The following is a 19835-nucleotide window of genomic DNA, read 5'->3' on the forward strand; positions in this document are numbered from 1 at the left end:
AACATGTTTTAATACCAAGAAAGGTTAACGAGAATTAGGAACAACTGGAAACAGGTCAGTAGTCATAGAAATAGGAGTGTGAGCATATAGTGGATGATGGGTGTGTACATTTCTTTTCAATTCTGATTACCTCAGTTAAAATACTGACTCATATCAAGGACATTTCTACAGTGAATATGTTTCTAGTTTTAATTGTAGTTCTAGGGATGGCAATGTCGGTCCGTTGGTCCACCACTTTGGTCCAGACTGAAATATCTTGACAGCTATCGAATGGATTGCCATGAAGTTGTGTGCAGACATTCATGTTCCCCAGATGATTCATCCTACTGACGTTTCCTCTAGCACCACCTTGAAGTTAACATGTGCCTAAGTATAGTTCCAGAGCTGCTAACATGGTTGCAAACAGTTAGTCTTATTTATATTTGTCACATTAGAAGTTTTAATTTTGAAGCAGTTTATTATTTAAATGCTAATATAAACATCTTTACTCACTTACTTGCTTACAACACATTTGCAGTCTGTGTTTATGACTAGTGCTCATTTTTCTAAAAATGTATGAGATCTTGTTATTTATGTGTCTTGTTCAAGCACTGTATAATTCCCAAGATGAAACCTGGCAACCTGTGATTGGGAATGACTTGCTACTGCATACTTCATCTCAACCCAAACCTGTAAATATGGTCATAAGGAGACAGATTTCTGCCACTCATTTATAACAGTAACAGCTCCTTTGTTATCTTTCCACCGCACCCCTATTCTGTATCACTGAAACTCCATACTAAAAGCAACCTATTTCTGTAATCACTGAAACAACATCATTGATTCAACATGTCTCTGTCAAATTATTATGTAGCACATCCTCTCCCAATTCTGCTTCGATGCATATCTTTGCTGTGCTATTGCAACTGGACTCTCTCTTCCTCTTTCTTTCTATCTATCACACACACATGTGCACAAACACAATAACTCTCTTTCTCCAAATGACTGAAATAACACTATTACTCTTGCCATCATCATGTCAAAACCCTTTTCAGTGTCAGTCTGTCTCGCCTGTCTGGCCAGATCTGCAGCTGTCAAAATTACACACACACACACACACACACAAAAAAAAGAAAAATAATAAAGACCACAGCGAGACACAAGAGGAAGAGAGGAGCAGTTGAAAGGTAAGGTGAATTCCATGGAAGTAAAACGCTGGAAATTTATGACGCTCCTTGTCCAGTTTAGAACAACAAACCCTTTTTTTTGCAGAGAGGTGTTAGCGGTATGCCAGCACCGTCGCGCCTTCCTGGACCTGAAAAGAAACAAAGCCTGCAGAGCCCTCTGAAACCACGGTAACCTCACGGCCCTGCCCACAGATGCACCTTGACACGCACCTGTCAAAGACGTCAATTTGGTTTGTGCGCACGTGCTCGAGAGAGACTGAAGGGGAGACAGAATGGGAGTGAGTGGAGTGTGCAGTGCAGCTCTGTGGGTGGCAAAGGAGAGGGATCACTGGATCTGACAGGAGCTATTTGACTAATCCAAAACAACAGCTGTAAGGTAGGGATGAGGGGATGAAGGGGAGGAGGAGGTGAAGGGGAGGTATAGGAGGTGAAGGGGGGAGGAGGGCTGACAGTTGAGGATTTTGGGAGAAAGTGGAATTATGGAAAGGGAATATGAAAATTAATTCCGCATGTAAGCCCTGAGGGGGAAGAGAACCTAAACCACTGCAAATAGAAAAAGAAAATGTTGGATACGACACAAAGAAAAGCCGAGGGTGAGGTGATGTAGGATCTGCAGAATTGTGACTGGGAGGGAGAGAGACAAAGGGGGAGAAAGAAAAAGGTAGACAGGCAGAAACTGCTCGGTCAAACCTAAAAGGATATCGCTGGGTCGCATCCTTTAGCCTCCACATGGGGGGTTGTATCAGCACACACGGCAACACAGATGAGAATGATTACACTCACACATACACACACCATCCTCATGCATACACTGGCCTTCATTACACATCTGGTTGAGTTTTGTTGAGGGAAGTTGCATTGGGGTGGTCCTAGCTGCTCTAACAGGTCTGTCCTGTTAACACGGCAGGCCACGGAGAGTCCGTCACCCTGAGAAGCAGCATCTTAACATCTTAACATCTCCAGCAGTTCAGCAACACTCTCAGCTCAGTGTATTTTTGGTAATGTACTTATTTGCTTTCTTACCAAGAGTTAGATGAGAAAATCGATACCACACTCACGTCTGTCTGTTAAATAAAAGGCAACAGCCAGCAGCCCGTTTGCCTAGCTTAGCATAAGGACTGGAAACAGGGGGAAACAACTTGCCTGATTCTGTCCAAAGTTCAAAAATAGACTTACCAGCACCTCTAAAGCTGACTAATTAACACATTATATTTTATTTGTTTAATGCATGCAAAAACAACAATCTGAGCCTGTCCAAGAAATAGTCCAGCACATAATCCTTCATAAAACAAAGTATGTGAACAACACTTTGGTTTATGTACAGATTATAAATAAAAAAAGATAAAATGTGTTAATTAGTGAGCTTTAGGTGCTGGTTGGCAGATTTTGTTACCTGTAGTCAGAACCAGGCTAGCTGTTTCGCCCTATTTAACGTCCTTATGCTAAGCTAAGATAACATACTGCTGGGTCCAGCTGTACCATGCCATATGTATGGTATCATGTATCAGTGCAACAGTGTGGCTCATTAATGTGTTTTTAATAAGTTTAAAAAGTAACTTTTTGGACAACAATGGAGATCTTTGGCATAGAGGGATAAGATATATCAGGCTTTGGCAATTCTTGTTAGAAGGCTCAATTTATTGACGCTTTTGTTTTTGTCATGGGATTTGTTGATAACTGGAAAAACATAGAATATCACCAGACTTTCTTTCAAATGATCTGCGAGGACTCCTTAAACATACGTCTGGTCAAGCAGTTCAAACACCATTCTCAGTCAGTGCACAAAAGTCAAATAATACGTCAAGGTGTCCTGATATAAAAAGATATTGGATTCAGCTTCACCTCATCGATTATTTTCATACATCAGTGAATTATCAATTGGCTGAAAGCCAGAGAGTGATAGGAACACAGGTAAACAGTGCTTTACACACTGTTAAATATGAGAAAATTCAGCCATCAACCAGACAACACAACATTGCTTTATTGATTTGATTGTGGTATTCTTTGTTTCTTTATCCACAAGTGATAAAAGATGCATTGCATTCTGTTTTGTGTTTGAATTTTCAAGTAAAATCACTTAATTTATATTATGTATTATTATTATAAATGTATGTTTTCATCTTTGCTTCTCTTCATGGCATAAATGTGAAAAAGCAAACATGAGGTTTAACTGGAATCCAGAACCCTCTGCATACCGAGACAGAGGTCTGCGATCTGCGGTTCTGGGTACTATTTAACCCGCTGAGGTTATGTGTGTTCTGCTCAGGGACTTGGCTGTGAAGCCCAGTTCCTGTGGCATCAGACCAAACCAAGAACAGAAATCCTTTTCCTTACAGATCTTTTACAATGTCTGTCTTCTCTCATCTCTCTGTTCACTGTGTCCTAGATCCCATTCCAGAAACCATGAGAGCAAAATGGGTTTCTTCTTGTCGGCTTCCATCGCTGTGGTATTGCTGAAGTATCTGAGGGTTTTCGCTGAGGTATTCTGAAACATCACTTCGATGGGATCAGGCCATGTTTGGTCATGAATGTGGTTTTGGGCGAAGAGACGTGAATCAAAGGGAATGAAAACTGACATGACAGGGTGAAGGGCTGATGCAGTGGACGGCTTCGGCCAGACCAATGCGGTCAACGTGACTATCCAGGTGTACTTCGCTTTGGCCGCAGCTCTGAGAAATGAACAACTGTCTGCACGTCAGTAATCTGATATATAAAGAAGAAACACTCACATAATGCTGTACATGCATACATGCTAAGAAGAAGATATGAAGTCATAGAGATTTAGACTTTATTTGCTGTAGAAAGCTTTGAGAAGCATCTTAAATTCTGAATTTATAAAAAATTCCTATTCAATTATTTTATTGCATTTAACTAGTCTATTGTTTTAACGCTATAATTCTAAAATTATTTTATAACTCTTAATTTAGACCCCTTAAAATAATGATCCATTTCCTTCACATACACCCTCTTAACCTCCCCGTTAAATCTGGAGGTCTAGACCTGGACTCCTCTTTAAAGTCACTTTGGGAACTTTAAACACGCCTTCATGTCTGATTGGGTCTCAGTTCTTCAGTAACTTATACAAAGCAGCTCCTGCACCATGCATGTGTGTGTGTGTGTGTGTGTGTGTGTGTGTGTGTGTGTGTGTGTGTGTGTGTGTGTAGTGCTCATGACTGCATCTTGGACCTAAGTAGCAACAGATGCTGCGCTGACCTCAGAGGCTTCCTGGAAACGCAAATTTGTCAAAATGAAGCAGGAAAAAGAGAGAGCAGCAGTTTAGGTAAATGTAACATATAGGACACACACACACACAAACACAGCACAGACACACTAAGCTTAGGGTAGTATTACATAGGATGCACACAGTGAATAATCACACATACACACACAGCATCAAAAAGAGAAAGAAATATACTACTGAATATCCAGGTGGACACACACACACACACACACACACACACACACACACACACACACACACACACACAACCTCCTGTAAGTAAACTGCTGATGTGGATTTACATCAACTAACTGTTTTTTCACACAAAATGTGTCCAAGAGTGAAGAGTTGAACAAGAGTGACAATCTATTTTGATGTATTCACTATTAATGTTTAAGGTAAACAATATTGTCCACTAGAGGAGCCAGTTCTGGTTTTTGACCAGTCAGACCAGATTTTAAATACATTATAAAAGAAAAAATGAAGAAATATTTATTTTAGCTGACTATTTAGTCTAAACTGCTAAAGCGAAACAAACATTTCTCAAATCACAGACAAAAAGATCAGAAAAAAAGAAAAGAAAAGGTTTAAAAGAACATGAACTAAAAAAAGATCTCCTCACCTAACCCTTCATCTGATTTTATGTTTTAGGAAAAAACAATACATTTCTGCAGCTGAAATTTTATCTCCAGAAGATATGTTTTAGAGGTAAAAATTAAGCTGCTTAGTGTAGGTTTTGATAAAGCACAATTTCCTGCTGATGTAATGACAGCGTATTTGAAACACAGCTTGTAAAACAAATCATGTTCTTTTCTTTTTGCACTCGCTGGCCTTTGAGCGATAACGCCAAATGATTTGATGTGTGATTTAATGCCGCAGTGCCTCACTGAGAACCACATCGCCCTCACATCCATCTCTGCTTTTCTGTTCTTTCTTTTCTTTCTTTAGTACCGGAAACAATCACGCTATCTCGGTGACGAACAAGCAGCCTGACCGCATGATATCACCTCTTTAGGAAAACAAGAGGAAACGCGTGCCAGTTGCTCTCACATGCGATCAATTATTTTACGGTGAAGTTGGGCTGGGGGGAAATTTTCAGCCATTAGCCCTTCAGTGCAGGGATCATACTGAGGGTAATAGTGACTAAACACTGAATAAACACATTTGGCTAATAGGTCATTCGAACCTGAAGCAGAGAAGGTGGGCCTGTTGATTGGCCAGAAGGTTTTTGCATTTTAGCATTAGCAATATGTGCACAAATGCATGCACAGGGATGGACAAAACAACACGAACACTTTATAATACAGCAGCTCATAGTGTTTGGTTTTGTCAAGACTGTCACAGGCGGTTATAGCAACTACTGTAAATCACAATTTAAAAGGAAACAAGTTACAGCCATGCAGCTGACTTGCAATTAGCAGTGCGTGTGTCAGCTTTAATAAAGCTTTCAGGGCAACACAAGGCAATTTAAGACGGCCAGTTTCTGCATGAATTTCTGGTTTGTTAGTCAAATGCTTGAAAATTATGCAATGTTGAATAGGGAGACAGTCTCAAAAACAAGGTCATTTGTCAGGAATTTGTGTGTCATCAGTGTGTTAATTTACTTTATTAACGATAGCAGATGCATACTACTAAAATTTTGAACATTAAAATTACATACATGCACATCATATACAACACATATAACATCATAAACATACATGCATACACAAGTGGTGGAAGAAGTATTCACATCGTTTGTTTACGTAAAAGGTCAAGGTCAAATTTATTTATAGAGCGCTATAAAAACAAACCAGGTTTGTGCCAAAGTGCTTTACAGCAAGCATAATTGAGCAAAAAAGACTATCACAAGACATAGGCACTGAAATACAAGCATAAATACATAGTGCACACATACACACACATATACACACAAACACACGCATACATTCATATATATCAATGAAAAATGTAAATCATGTTAAGAAACATTGTAGGGGTAGGCAAGAGAATAAATTAGGGTGATAAGAAACCTTTTAAACGAGTCGAGAGATTCTGTTGTTCTTATAGTTTCAGGGAGACTATTACAGGGTCTTGGTGCAGTTACTGAGAAGGCCCTGTCACCAAAAAGTTTTCAAGGAGTACGTGGGATAGTTAGTAGCCCTTGATCTGTAGATCTGAGGGGTCTAGCTGTACTGTATGGGAATAGAAGTTCTGCAGCACAGCTTAGGGCGAGACCATGCTGAGCTTTGAATACAAACAGAAAAAGCTTGTAAGGGATTCAGTACTGAACGGGCAGCAAGTGCAAAGATGCCAGTATAGGTGTAATATGGTCCCTTTTTTTCGCATCTGCATAGGAGTCTGGCCGCAGCATTCTGTACCAGTTGTAAGCAGTGAATAGAGGCCTGGTTGATACCAAAGTACAGGGAGTTGCAATAATCGCGTCTTGAGGATATTAGAGCATGCATGATGTTTTCTAAATCTTTAGGTGATAAGAACGTCTTGATCTTAGATATGATTCTAAGCTGGAAGAAGCTAGATTTGACAACTGTGTTTACCTGTCTATCAAATTTCAGCATATTGTCGAATATTAGTCCAAGGTTTTTTGCATAGGGTCTGATGTGATTGGATAACTGGTTCAGGGACTGGGCAGTGGTGCTGGAGGAAAGTTATTAGCCATCCATCCTTTAATGTCATCCAGACATTTAGCAAGGGCAGTGGGTAGTTTAAAAGCAGCAGTTTAAAAGTACATAAATATTATATGTGCTATTAAAAGTAAGACTACACATCATGTACAATGGCTCCTGTCAGAGTTATTGGTTATATTATGTATTATAATTTGTGTTGTGTTATTGTGTTATGTTATATTATATTATTTATTATTTTATCATTACCAGTGGTGGAAGAAGTATTCAGATCCTTTACTTAAGTAAAAGTAGCAATACCACTCTATAAAAATACTCAATTACAAGTAAAAATCCTGCATTAAAAAGTTTACTTAGTTAACGTAAAGAAGTATTATCAGCAAGTTGTATCAAAAGTATCAAAAGTAAAGTACTCATTAGGCCGAATGGGACCTATCAGTGTTATATTATTATATTATTGGATAATTATTATTGAAGCATTAACATGTAAGAAATAATTTAACGTTGTAGCTGGCTGAGGTAGAGCTATAACTGCTTTATATACTTATATGTGGTTTATTCTATAACAAAGCATCACATTTTATAAACTGATCACATGCTTTGTATGTAAAATCTTAATCTGAAAAGTAACTAGTAACTATAGCTGTGAAATAAATGTAGTGGCGTAAAAAGTGCAATATTTCCCTCTGCAATGTAGTGAAGTAGAAGTATATACTGTAGTAGCATAAAATGGAGATTCAAGTAAAGTACAAGTACTTCAAAACCATACTTAAGTACTACTGAACATTATTAGCTTAAACTGGATTTTCTTTAAACATCAGTGTTGTTTGACTGTATTTTAAAGCCTTTCTATTATTTTGTCCACCCTGTATGTACACACACACACAGTTTCAAGCAGTGTATGAGCAGGGTGAAACTTTACTACTCACCTAATTAACACAGGCTGAAGGTTTCCCCCTCTAATTCCAGCACTTTTAACCTCAACATAACTCACCAGAAAACCTCGACCTCACAGCTCACTGCAGTAAATACAGTACAACCATTTTCATCTACTCAAATATGCTCATTGTACTTTTCTATTTAAGTATACTTGTGTTTTTTCCATCCAACAGCCAGGACTGTATGAAGAATTTATTCACTCATGTTAAACCCTGATTTTTTTCTACATGGTCTGTTTACACTGGATCATCCTCAGAGTTGTTAGATTTGTGCAGCAGAGAGTGTTGTAATACTTTTGCTTATTTGTTTTTACTGTAGAAGTTGAGGAACACACTGGCCGTGCTCTCTCTCTCTTCCCATCACCCTCTCTTGTCTTTCCCCGCCCCTCTCTCTCTCTTACCCTCCCTGTGTTTATTCTTCTGGCGGTGCAACAGGCCCCAGAGCCCAGAGGCAAGTCATGTTCTCAGGGAAACGGCAACTCTCCACAGAGCTGATATCAAAATAGTTTAAAATGCGAATTGTCTGATAGTTCCCAGTGAGTGCAGAGTCGAGCCAAACACTTCCAGATCCCCCTGCCAGCAGAATGTAAACAGAGTCGGGCTGGGAGAGAGCGAGTGAACCTGTTGTGTTCTTGTCACACAACAGAGCTGGAGTCTGGTTGGTTTGGTTGGCCGGGACCAAGGTTTCCGAAAGTTTTTCTTTTTTCTTTTTTTCAAGTTTAAAGTAGTGTGTTGTTTTTGCTCAAAAAGTTAAGGGTGTGCAGGTGGTGACTTTTGATGGGGAAATATTTTGTCAGAGCTGGAAGACTGAGATGAACCAGACATCAGCAGAGTTATTTATTCATTTAATTACGAACAGTGAGAAAACAATGTTGTATTTTCTTCTGAAAGACACGATGAAATAAAAAATAGCTTAGTCTGGGGTATCTGGTGGTCTAGGGGTATAAGTTGCTGGCCATGTAATTGCAACGTCCCCAACGTCATACCCAATCTTTCTCCCCTCATTCCCTGCCTGCTCTCAACTATCTGTTTCTCTAATAAAGTAAAATGCCAATCCTGCCACCTTTTTTAAAAAAAAGTTAATTTGAGTTAAGTGATATTTTTACCCATGACACACAAATCAATGTTTCTACTTCATATAAACAGAATGGTACAGATCTTTTTTTATGACAGCTGTCGTTGGGGGCTTTCTAAGATAATGCATATGAATTTAGTGCGCATACGCCAACGTGCATGCTGCCTGTTGCTGTAGCTCTGTCTCTCGTCGTCTTACTTTTTCCAACTTTTAGTTTTCCTTTTTCTTCCAAACTTGTTGAGTCTGTGGTGGCCAGTGCTATCCTGTATACTGTTGCATGCTGGGGCAGCAGATTGAGGGTAGCGGACACTAACAGACTCAACAAACTGATCCGTAAGGCCAGTGACATTGTGGGGGTGGAGCTGGACTCTCTGGCGGTGGTGTCAGAGAGGAGGATGCTGGCCAAACAACATGCCATCTTGGTATCTACATGACGTGCTGGTCAAACAAAGGAGCACCTTCAGCGGAAGACTCATCCCCCTAAAAAGCACCACAGAGCGCCACAGGAAGTCATTCCTGCCTGTGGCCATCAAACTCTTCAACTCCTCCCTCTAAGTGTTAGTCTGATGACCCTAAGTAATTAAACTGGACATTGATCATTATATCTCTGCAATACTTGACATAATTGTGCAATATTCTGTGTTAATACTCCTGTGCAATATACTCTTTTCAGTTTAAAATTCCCTATTTATTGATATTGATATTTATTCATACCTCTATTACTGCTGTGCAATATCCTCCGTCTCATTATAATCTTAACAAGCTACACTTAACTTGGCAGTTCATGCGCTTTTACCTTATACCGTATTATTATCATCAACTGGTAAACCCACTTTGTACTTAACACTTATTTTATTTTATACTTATACCCACTTGGTACTTAATTTATTTTCTGACCTGTATCATAGTGTATTATATTTTTTTGCTTAGTACTTCTATCCCTGTGTGCACTGATGTGATAGTGAGCTGCTGTAGCAAAAGAGTTTCCCCTCGGGGATCAATAAAGTATTTCACATTCTGATTCTGATGAATAAGATTTTAATTTTGATTTCAATGGCACAGTAGTTCCTGTGTGTAATTGTAATAACACTTTACATTAAGTAACCTTATTTAGCATTTATAAGCAGTATACTGTACAAACATTTAAAAAATAATTTATAAAACACTATAATATGGTTATACATGGCTATAAGGACATTTTTATTGTACAGTAGTTGATGATTAATAATCATGATAATTATTTATGTCTCCTATGAAGACATAAATAATAATCATTATAACTGTGTTTTACTATATTGTCATTCATTATCTGTTCATACACCAGCTTCCACTTGGGTGCCCACAGGAGGAGTTATAATTGTTGATAAATGCATTAATAAACACTTGTAGCTGCTTACAACTACATTATAGTGTGTTGTTAAAGTTAAAGTTAAAGAGGTAAAATTGGAAGTCTCAGATTTATCATCAACATCACATTTTTTAAATATGTGTTTACATAAACATATTTATCAACTGTCTCTTTCTTTATTTTCTTTAATTCCTCTAGATCAATATCAGCTGGTAACATAAGAAGCGTTGATTTCTGGTGTATAAAGAGTTCTTCTAAAATCCATATAGAATCTCAGAGCATATTAAAGTTATTATAAATGATTGCTCCCCACAGCTCTTGAAAGGTGCACTGAACTACTTATGTAAGAGTATGCTGGACCTCTGGACTGCTGGCAAGGGAAATTTAGGGAAACACCTCAGTTAGGTGTTTCCTTAGAGAAACACCAAACAGAGAAACCATTATAGAGGAGAAAAAAAATGTCCATTGCATTTTATTAAACGGGAAAAATGAAAATGAAATTTAGAAATGAGTTTGATGACAGTCGTGCAGCGGAGGAAATGTCATGACCTCAAGGTGTAAATATAAAATCCTGCATGTGTAAAATCTCAACTTCATTTTTCAAATCACAGATGTCCCGTGCTGAAAATCTAACACACAATTAAAAACTCCCCTGAACATGGAAAATTCAATCATCTTCACTAGTTTGCTAAAAAGAAAAAAGCCTTGAAACATAATTGTATTCATTTTATGTGTTTGTGTGTGGAAAATATCTAACTGTATTGTATATTTTCAGTGCATTTGTGATTTGTGGGTTTTATTGATGTATTGGAAGATTTAATATTTCTGTGTATTTGTGCAAGCACGCCAGCACACTGAAAGAAAAACAAATCTTGCATAATGCTTGATTTGCACCTTAATTTGTTTGCCCGCATGTTTGTTTGCACTGGCACTCAGTACATGTTTGTCAGGTAGCTGGAGATGCCAGCGTGTAGTTACACAATGTAATGTATGAAATAAATTATATTATCATCATCATCATGTCCAGGGCAACAATGTGTGTGTGAGGTAGATGAAGACGTTTTTCACCTATGCTTGATAGCATATTTTGACTTCTTTTTGGAGCTTTCTTATAGTGATTTTTCATCTAGTTGTTTATTTATTGAATGTACTTCACATCTGCAAACCTTGCTGTTAGCTTTTTAAAAATTTGCTCTTATCACTGAAAACTTTATATCTTAATTTCATTCCTTTCTTCCTGTGTCATTCTACGCAAATAGATTTTTGTTTTATTGACAAAGAAAAATGGTGCTCAACTGTTTGTTGGTGATCCAAATATTGAAATGTATCCCATTCATCCTTCCAATAATATGTCACTCTTTAAGTCTCTTAAATGCTTAGAATGTCAAACACAAATGTACTGTTTACACGGATGCAACATCTCTGGTGTTTGACTATCAACACAACTAAATGAAGATTAAATTAAAAAAGAATAACTACAAAAAAAATGTTCATGAGCATGTCTGCTGGTTGGGGGGTTTGTGGGCTTTGCCTGAATAAGCACTGGAACTTTCCAGCATTTCTTTTCCTGTTTATTTATTTTTTGTCTGTGTTGTTTTCTCAGTATTGCAATGCATCACTTGACATTACCCAAGCAAGTTTGAGCTTCAGCGCATCAGCTGAAAGCAATTTGGTCCGGAGCGCAGCTGCCAGACGGATAAGACTTTCCTTCTTTCGTTTACTTTGAAATGTTCCTTTTTTTCAACATCCAAAATACACAAGGCAGCCAAATTGTTGACATGTGTGAGAGGGGCAGCGAGACTCCTGCATTCTTTCATGCCCCACTATGCAAAACTCCACATTGTTTATTTAAAGAACACTGAACACTTTAGCACTATTAAGAAACATGTCATATAGTAAACTAAAGGTTTCCTCTCAGGAAAAATCCCTGTCAGTTTATTTTTCTTTTGCAAAAAGTTATTTTAGTTTTGACTCACAAACTGCCTGCATTCACAATTAAGCAACGGTGTTGTAGCATGGCTTGTGTTGTGCAGGACACTAACGGGCTTGGTAAACCTGGAAGTGGTGTGATTATTTATGTGTTGAGGCGTGGACGTGTGATATGGGAGGACTGGACTGTCTCTTTCTCACTACCCCACAGTGACCCAAACAAGACAACACAAAGAGGACTGAGAGGTGAGAAAAGATGGTGTTTCCTTTATTTTTAGCTGCTTTTTCTGCCTCGGCTTGGCTAAATTTAAATCCAACTAAATATTCAAAGCACATTGTGATTAATTGTCTCTGGAAAGATATGCTCGGGCTCCAGCCTCAGCGAGCAAGATGTTTCCAGGAAAAAACAAAACATGATTCAATATGGCCTCAACACCTACGGCAATGAAATTTTGCTCTCCCCATGGCTTATTGTGGACTGAAGACAATTAGAGAACAGCAAGAGTTTGCTTAAATGCATGATAGGGTTGAGAGAAAAATTAAAGATGACAAGAGAGGACCGTACTCTGACACACCATGATCTGGAAAGAAAAGAGCAAGACAGAGGGGATGTAAGGTCTGAGAGACGCAGACAAGGGAAAAGGGCAAAACCTGACATGTAAAGCCAGAAGACAGCCTGTGCGTCAGTGTAGGCGAGGAGGTGGGTGGGAGGAGGGCGTGGACGGAGGGAAAGAGGCTTCCAGAGAGAGAGAGAGAGACGGGAGGGCCCGTTCTGAGTGATAGCCCACCAGGGCCTCTGAGCGGCCCGACACTGGGAACAGCTAACCTACCTTGACATGCGTAGGAAACCCAAAACTCTCTGAGCCCTCTGTCAGATAGGAGCCACCCAGAGGAGCCCCGCCACAACTGTGTAGCCCGAGCCCCTGTGTGTCCTTTTTAACTAGCTTTATTTAGATGAGCGCACGGTGGAGGAATGCTTCAGTATACCTTGCAGAAACCACAAGCACAACATGCATTAGGGCGACATCAGCTTCCCAGTACATGGGAATAAGTCAAATCTTGCTACTGGCAGGATTATAACTGCTGGCTGGAGTTCAGTAAGTACATATTGTATGTGTGTGTGATTGCTTGTCAGCTGGTCTGTGTACTGTCAGTGTGCATACAGTATGTATGGATATATCCTTTAATAAAAGTCCCTTTGATGTTGTAATACTGTCAGAAAGTAAGATAAGGGCTGAAAAAGTGACGCTGAGGTGGTTTTGGGTCATGTTCGATTTTGAGTAAAGTAGTACTGTTGAACTTCGGTGACAAGGAGCGATGATCCAATCATCATCCTTTTGTGAGTAAGTGAGAAATCTAAAGCAAAAGTCCAGAGGCATCCCCAACACGGTGGTGAGTCTCCTCACTCCTCAGCAGAGTTGTGGACCTGAGAGTTGAGACTAGGACCTTGAATATTTAATTATTAGGCCAATGCATTGAAAGGACTTTCAATGCATTTCTTTGTGAAGAATTGATTTGATTTACTTTTCTTCAAAATCAGCATACAAAAGTATAAATTGCAATTACTGCAATTACAAATGGTTTTTACCATAATTAATAATTGCGAATAACAGAAGAGGGATTTTATGTCATCTCATTTTGAAATAATGATATAAAAAGACCAATTAACATCATTCATTCAACAGGCCTTTTTCATGGAGGCATTTTGACACACTAGGAAAAGCACAGGTGTAAATGATAAAATGAATGCTGGTCACTGTCAGGACTCACTGGGACACTTAAATAGAACAGAGCCATTGTTAGTGTTATTAGTAACACCTGTGCTTTTCCTACTATGACAAGTCAGTGTGTGCAGTGAAAAAGGCCTGATACCCGAGTTTTTAGCTGTCACTCATTTTGTAGATAGTATAGAAAATATTGTAGCAAAAAGCTTAAATTGATTTTTTATTACCCTTTTTTAATTGATTTGTTGGAAGCTAACAGTAATACAAAATATAAAAACATAATTATCTAACTATGGGAACTGTGTTGTAGCATATACATCCACACAAAAGAATGATATTAGTTCACTTTATAAATACTTAGTTACATTTTTGTCTCTACAAGGAGCACAGCAAGACAAATGCTGACAAGACAAAAAACACTGTACTGTGTAAACAAATAAACCAAAGGAGAGAATGAGTAAAGGGTGGATTTGGTCTATTTGGCTGAGAGGAAGAAGAGTGAGACAGGGGAGATTTTTTGAGGGAGGGCACTGAAACACAGTCTGGGATAAAGCAAATGACGACAGCATGAAAGGAGAGAGAAGAGAGGAGAGGACGGAGAAGAAAAAGGATTGGATATTGGCACGCAGGGAAAGGCAGTCTGCGGTAGACTTGTAAATAGCCGGAGGGACAGAGGGATGGAGGAATGGAGCTATCAGCAGAGAAGTGATGAAGGTCTGGGATCATGCCAAGATAAACACAGGCCAGCCCAGAAGGAGCTGCAGCGGCACACACACACACACACACACACACACACACATTTACGCACAAATACACACACGTATGAACTTTACTCACACGTACATGTACAAACATTCAAACACTTAAGGCTGCAGGCACTTTATATTCATCATACACCCGCATTGAACACACTCATGCACGCACACACACACACACCTGCAGAGGACTAAACAGTGTACTGTATGACTCCCAGACCGCAACTTCTTGAGTGTTAAGCTGTGTGACAACAGCCTGAGCTGTGATTTGGACATCTCATTTCATCACATACTTCACATTAGTCCATTTGCTAAGATACCACAGAATAAACACGCTGTGAAAAGAAATGGCTGGAGTTTTATTTTTAAACATGTGGAATAAACAAACTCAAGAGTTTGCTGAGCCCTCTGGCAATCCCTCTTAATGTAATGAAGAGTCATACTACTCCATCCCTTACAATGAAAACAAAACTTTTGCTGTATAATAAATTCTCAAAGACACAAATGTGTTATTGTGTGTTCTTGCATCTGTCTTTTTTGCATTTGTTCAAGTGTGTTTATCTGCATGCACATTTCAGTGTGTTTCATTGTTTGTCTGCGAGTGTGTGACTGAGCTTCATTGGTGTGCCATGAAGCGAGAGCTCTCCTGCTCTGTCTTGTCTTTGACCAGCTAACGCCTTGAGTGAAACCTTAAAATTTGTAAATGTTATCTTAAGCACAGCATTCAGAGGCGTTTTGGCAAAACTGCAGCATGAAAGAGCTGCTGTGAAGCATGTCTGGCTGGAATGCAAAACACAAGTCATGGTCATCACTCTGTCACCATACAAATTTAAGCTTTGAGGACCTACGTGTGTATATGTGTGTGTGTGTGTGTGTGTGTCTGTGAGAGAGAGAGTAATTTGTTTCTGTTAAATATAAAGTGGCTATAATCTATATTTTTATGATAATGGATTAAATGACTTGGTATAAAATTAAAGGTCTTGTAGTAATCCACCGACGATTAGTACCCAAATCTGCAGTTCTCAGCTCTACGGAGCTTTATAAGCATCTTTCAGCTCATTGTTTTGGTATTAAGGACCAAAACAGTAAAGTTTTGGTTCACTCTCAGCGCTCTCATCTGCCTTGTTTCCAGCCACAGCAGGCAGCTGTTTTCAGAGAAAAAGCTCTAAAAGAAGCCGCTACGCTACCTGCCCAGCCCAAAACGGTGGACAGACAAAGTTAGCGACATGCTAATAAACATAGTGGAGCATTTAACAGCCAATGAGACAGATATTTCTCTCAGGAGTTAGTGGAGACCAAAAACAGAGCTAAAAGGAGAGTGAATACAAACTTACATTTGTTGGGTGGACAGAAACAAGACTCCAAATTAACGCTAATGTGGCTCTGTATCTACTGGATGTGTGAATAGGCGACTGTTTGCTAAGTTTGCCATATCAGTGTAAAAGGTGATATGTCAGTGTTGTCTTCACAGCTTGTTTCCACTGCTGCCAAGTGGCAACAAAAAAGGTTTATGCAGGTGTAAACCAAAATTGAAGAGATTCTATAAATAGTCCCCTTAAATGTAATATTCTACAACGTACTGTATTTACCTCAAAATTTGTGCACAGTCTTGGCTCTCTCACACCGAGTCTATTTTGCATTATCATTATCAAAACAACTCGGAAGGATCTCTGTTCCTTCAAAAGTTAGCCCTGTCAAGAGATGAATTCATGAGTCAAAGTTTACCAAAATTGAACTCTAATGAGAGCACCTTGCAAATTTACTTTGCCCCAGCGAGTGAATCCACTGATTGAAGCTATTCTATCGAGATTAACTAATTTTGCTCCAAAATTTCACAATTATAAATGCTAGTGTCACAGGCCCACAAAAACTTGAAGGTTGTGGAGGTAAACCAGACAGGCCTACAAGAAATCTTACTCTGCTGAGATGTTCTGTCTCGCGTAAATATGCCTGCATGGCTCTTCTCAGAAAACACAAAGATTCAAAACAACAATGTCTGCTGTCTAAGTGAGCACATGTGCGCTAGTGTGTTTTTGAAGATCTCAGATTATTAATCTCCATGAGTGGTGGTCGTGGATGTAGTTGTGGTGGTACTTGTGGGTGTGTGTTTTATACATAGAGCAACCTGCATGGCAGTTCAAAGCCACCCTGCGCAGTGTGAGGGGATGAGAGGGGACATGAAAGCAGCCCTCAACAACATGTACAGTCTAAAGATCACAGAGCGAAATGGCAAGGAAGGCGCACCAACATAAACAAACCAAACACACCTACATTTTAGAGTTTGTCAAATCAAGTGCACCCACATGTTAGGGGATCTTAATGGAATGGATGCAGCAGACGTCTCATGGAGAAGCGCACTGTAGTGTCACTGATACAAAAGTAATGCATTGGTAAAGTATTCCAGTAAATGGAAATTCAATGAAATCTGGAGAAGAGTTCAGACAGCAAATGAGTATCTATTTATCTATCCCAGCTGATAAGAACTTACTGTTGAACATTAGAAATTTGTTTTATGTCTCCTTGAACTCCATCTTCAGTCTCAAACACAGGTGAATTGATGGGGAAATAAAAAATAAACAGCTACCAGCTATGACTGCTGGTGCTCATCACCACTTCAAACATTCACGTTATTATGTCGAACCTGACTGAACAATGGGAATATTGACGGTCATGTGTTATGAACAAGCCGGGTTGTTTGAGTATTTTAGCGCATCGGGCTCCCAGGCGGGCCGTAGCCTTGTGAAAGCCCTGTATTGTATTTCTTTCCTGTGCCAGAGCCCATTTCCTGTGGCGGTGCCGTGTCAACTGATGACCCTCTGCTTCCTGCAAGTCGCATGGAGACAGGCCTGCCACGAGCCCTGGAGCCTCACCGCCAGCCACTGAACAACCTCTGGGCCCCCACACTGTCTGTAAGCTTTCAAGTCATTTCCCACCTTACCTTTTTTGGATCTCACTCTTTTCTTTTTTTTCCTTAACTCTCATTTCATTCACTTCTGTCCCTTCATCCCTCGTCTATCTACCTCCTTCTTCACCTACTTCAATATTTTCTTATTTGCCACCTCCTGTCTGTCCACGCCTCCTTCTCATACAAGTTTCCCTCTGTCCACACCTCCTTTCCTCTTTGCATCCCTTCTTCCCTCCTCCCTTTGTCCCACTGTCCAGGTCAGAAGAGGGTCTGTCAGACGTTTCCCGTGCAAGCTGCAGGTCCAGACCACACCTTGTGAGGGGATTTCTGCAACTACTATCAGTGACGTCCTACAGAAACAAGGAGACATGCAAACTCATGTCTGCATATATACATGGAGCTACTGTACACACTGAAAATACACGGTTTTTGGCATTAAGCTGTGACTATGCACTGTTGAACTTGCTGTCTGTAGGATAAAAAGAAACTTGTGGGAAAAAGGTTGAAAATACGTCGTAACACATTCAGTGGGAATTATATCAATGCTCTATCTAGAATAAGCTAAAACAAAAAAAGCTCAAAGTGTATTTTTACATATTCTGAATAAAATCACAGTGACTGTCAGCGGATAGCTGTTGACCTCCCTTATAAGTCAAGTCCCTGTGTTTTTGTGCACTGAAATAAGACGTTTTTACGTCATATGAAAACACCCCAGGGCCACATCTCTACTTTTGAGTATGAGAAAGCTGTCAAATCATGCATTACTATTGGTCCCCAAAGAAATCAACCACATGGCAGGGGTTAAAGACTTAACCTGCCTGACGTTTGTAGTGGAGAAAGTCAAATCACGACTACTACTTCTAGTATAGTTTTTAAACAGCTGATACGTGTGCTGAAACAAAATCTGAGCTTTTATGGTAACTTGTATGCAACAGAGCTCCCTCACCACATTATAGCTCAACTTTGATCTTGGACAATGTCCCGGTAGTACGTGAGTGCACGTGTGTGTGTGTGAGTGTGTGTGTGTGTGTGTGTGTGTGTGTGTGTGTGTGTGTGTGTGTGCTTTGGCACAATCCACTATGTTCCACACAGCAGCATGCCTTTGTATTGGCTTCTCATCTCCTTCCATTCAAGGTCATGAGTACGCGTGTGCATGCACACGTGCACCGGCAGCAATAACATACTTTACTGTGCATCTCTGAAGTGACTCCTCTAGTCTTCTTCCAGTCCAGGTCTGAGGCAGGAAGTGAGCTAGGAGAAAAGGAGGAAGCAGAAGCAGCTCTCTCTGGCTGCAGGTAGTGACCCTCAACCTTGACCTCCAACCTCACCCTCCATCAGTCTGACAATGTACACGCTGACAGAACACAGATGTGCAAACACGGTGGTGTTGCCTATAATTTGCCAATATTAAAGGAACTGTGTCTGGCAATGTAGTCTTTAAATAGCTGATCTTTCTAACGTAAGGAAACGTATAAATCTTTTAATTGTCTTAAGGAAACTCAGTCTTTAACAGATGAAACTTAAAGTACCCCTCCACTCAAAAATGTGTCTTTCTTTTGTTTATGTCCCCTAAAATGTCAGACCTTGACTTTACTGACTTGTATCTGTGCAAAGTTTGTCACTAGAGAGGTGACCTTCCTCTACTGAAGGGGGAGATGTCTGTATACTTCCCTAAAATCTGAGATTCAAACGTACTCCAGGAAAGTTAGATTTGGGACGTCAGATTTGAAAGCCAATCGCAATGTCACCGGCAAAGAAACCTTAAAACCGTCAGCTTGTCAACTTGTCAGTTCAGAGAGCGAGTTTGCACTAGTTAGTTCTACTAACATAACTTAATAACTATGTGAACACACTAACATCGTAGCAGATATTATTGTATGTTTCACAACCACTAACGCTGTGTCAGCCACTGCCAGTTACAAGCTAACAAACAACAAACAAATAAAAGATGCTAACTACACTTACCATTATGATACGTCTGCTAGTCGCCAATTTTGGTGCACAGTGGACTCCTCATCTGGGTCTGACTGAGGCTTGAACATGTATGGCTGAATTTGTGTTAAACAAAATATTAATAACAGCAAAGTATTTTTCCATACTTTTAAAATGTGTCTGGAGGGAAACTTTAAATAAAGACATTAAAATCTGGAA

The 19835-nt window shown here is 39.6% G+C and overlaps 1 long non-coding RNA gene across 2 annotated transcripts; it reads left to right on the plus strand.

Annotated features, from left to right (window-relative positions):
* The first annotated feature begins 663 nt into the window (after nucleotides 1–663).
* On the plus strand, nucleotides 664–7256 carry LOC122866078. Of its 2 annotated transcripts, none has more exons than XR_006375603.1 (3): nucleotides 664–1334; nucleotides 3553–3860; nucleotides 5335–7256. It is a non-coding gene; the product is annotated as an uncharacterized LOC122866078 (long non-coding RNA). The 2 variants fall into 2 exon arrangements; XR_006375604.1 differs by lacking the exon at nucleotides 5335–7256 and having other exon boundaries at nucleotides 664–1166; nucleotides 1252–1334; nucleotides 3553–4637.
* The last annotated feature ends 12579 nt before the right edge of the window (nucleotides 7257–19835 follow it).

This window comes from Siniperca chuatsi, linkage group LG18 (genome assembly GCF_020085105.1).
Source record: "Siniperca chuatsi isolate FFG_IHB_CAS linkage group LG18, ASM2008510v1, whole genome shotgun sequence".
Classification (NCBI taxonomy): domain Eukaryota; kingdom Metazoa; phylum Chordata; class Actinopteri; order Centrarchiformes; family Sinipercidae; genus Siniperca; species Siniperca chuatsi.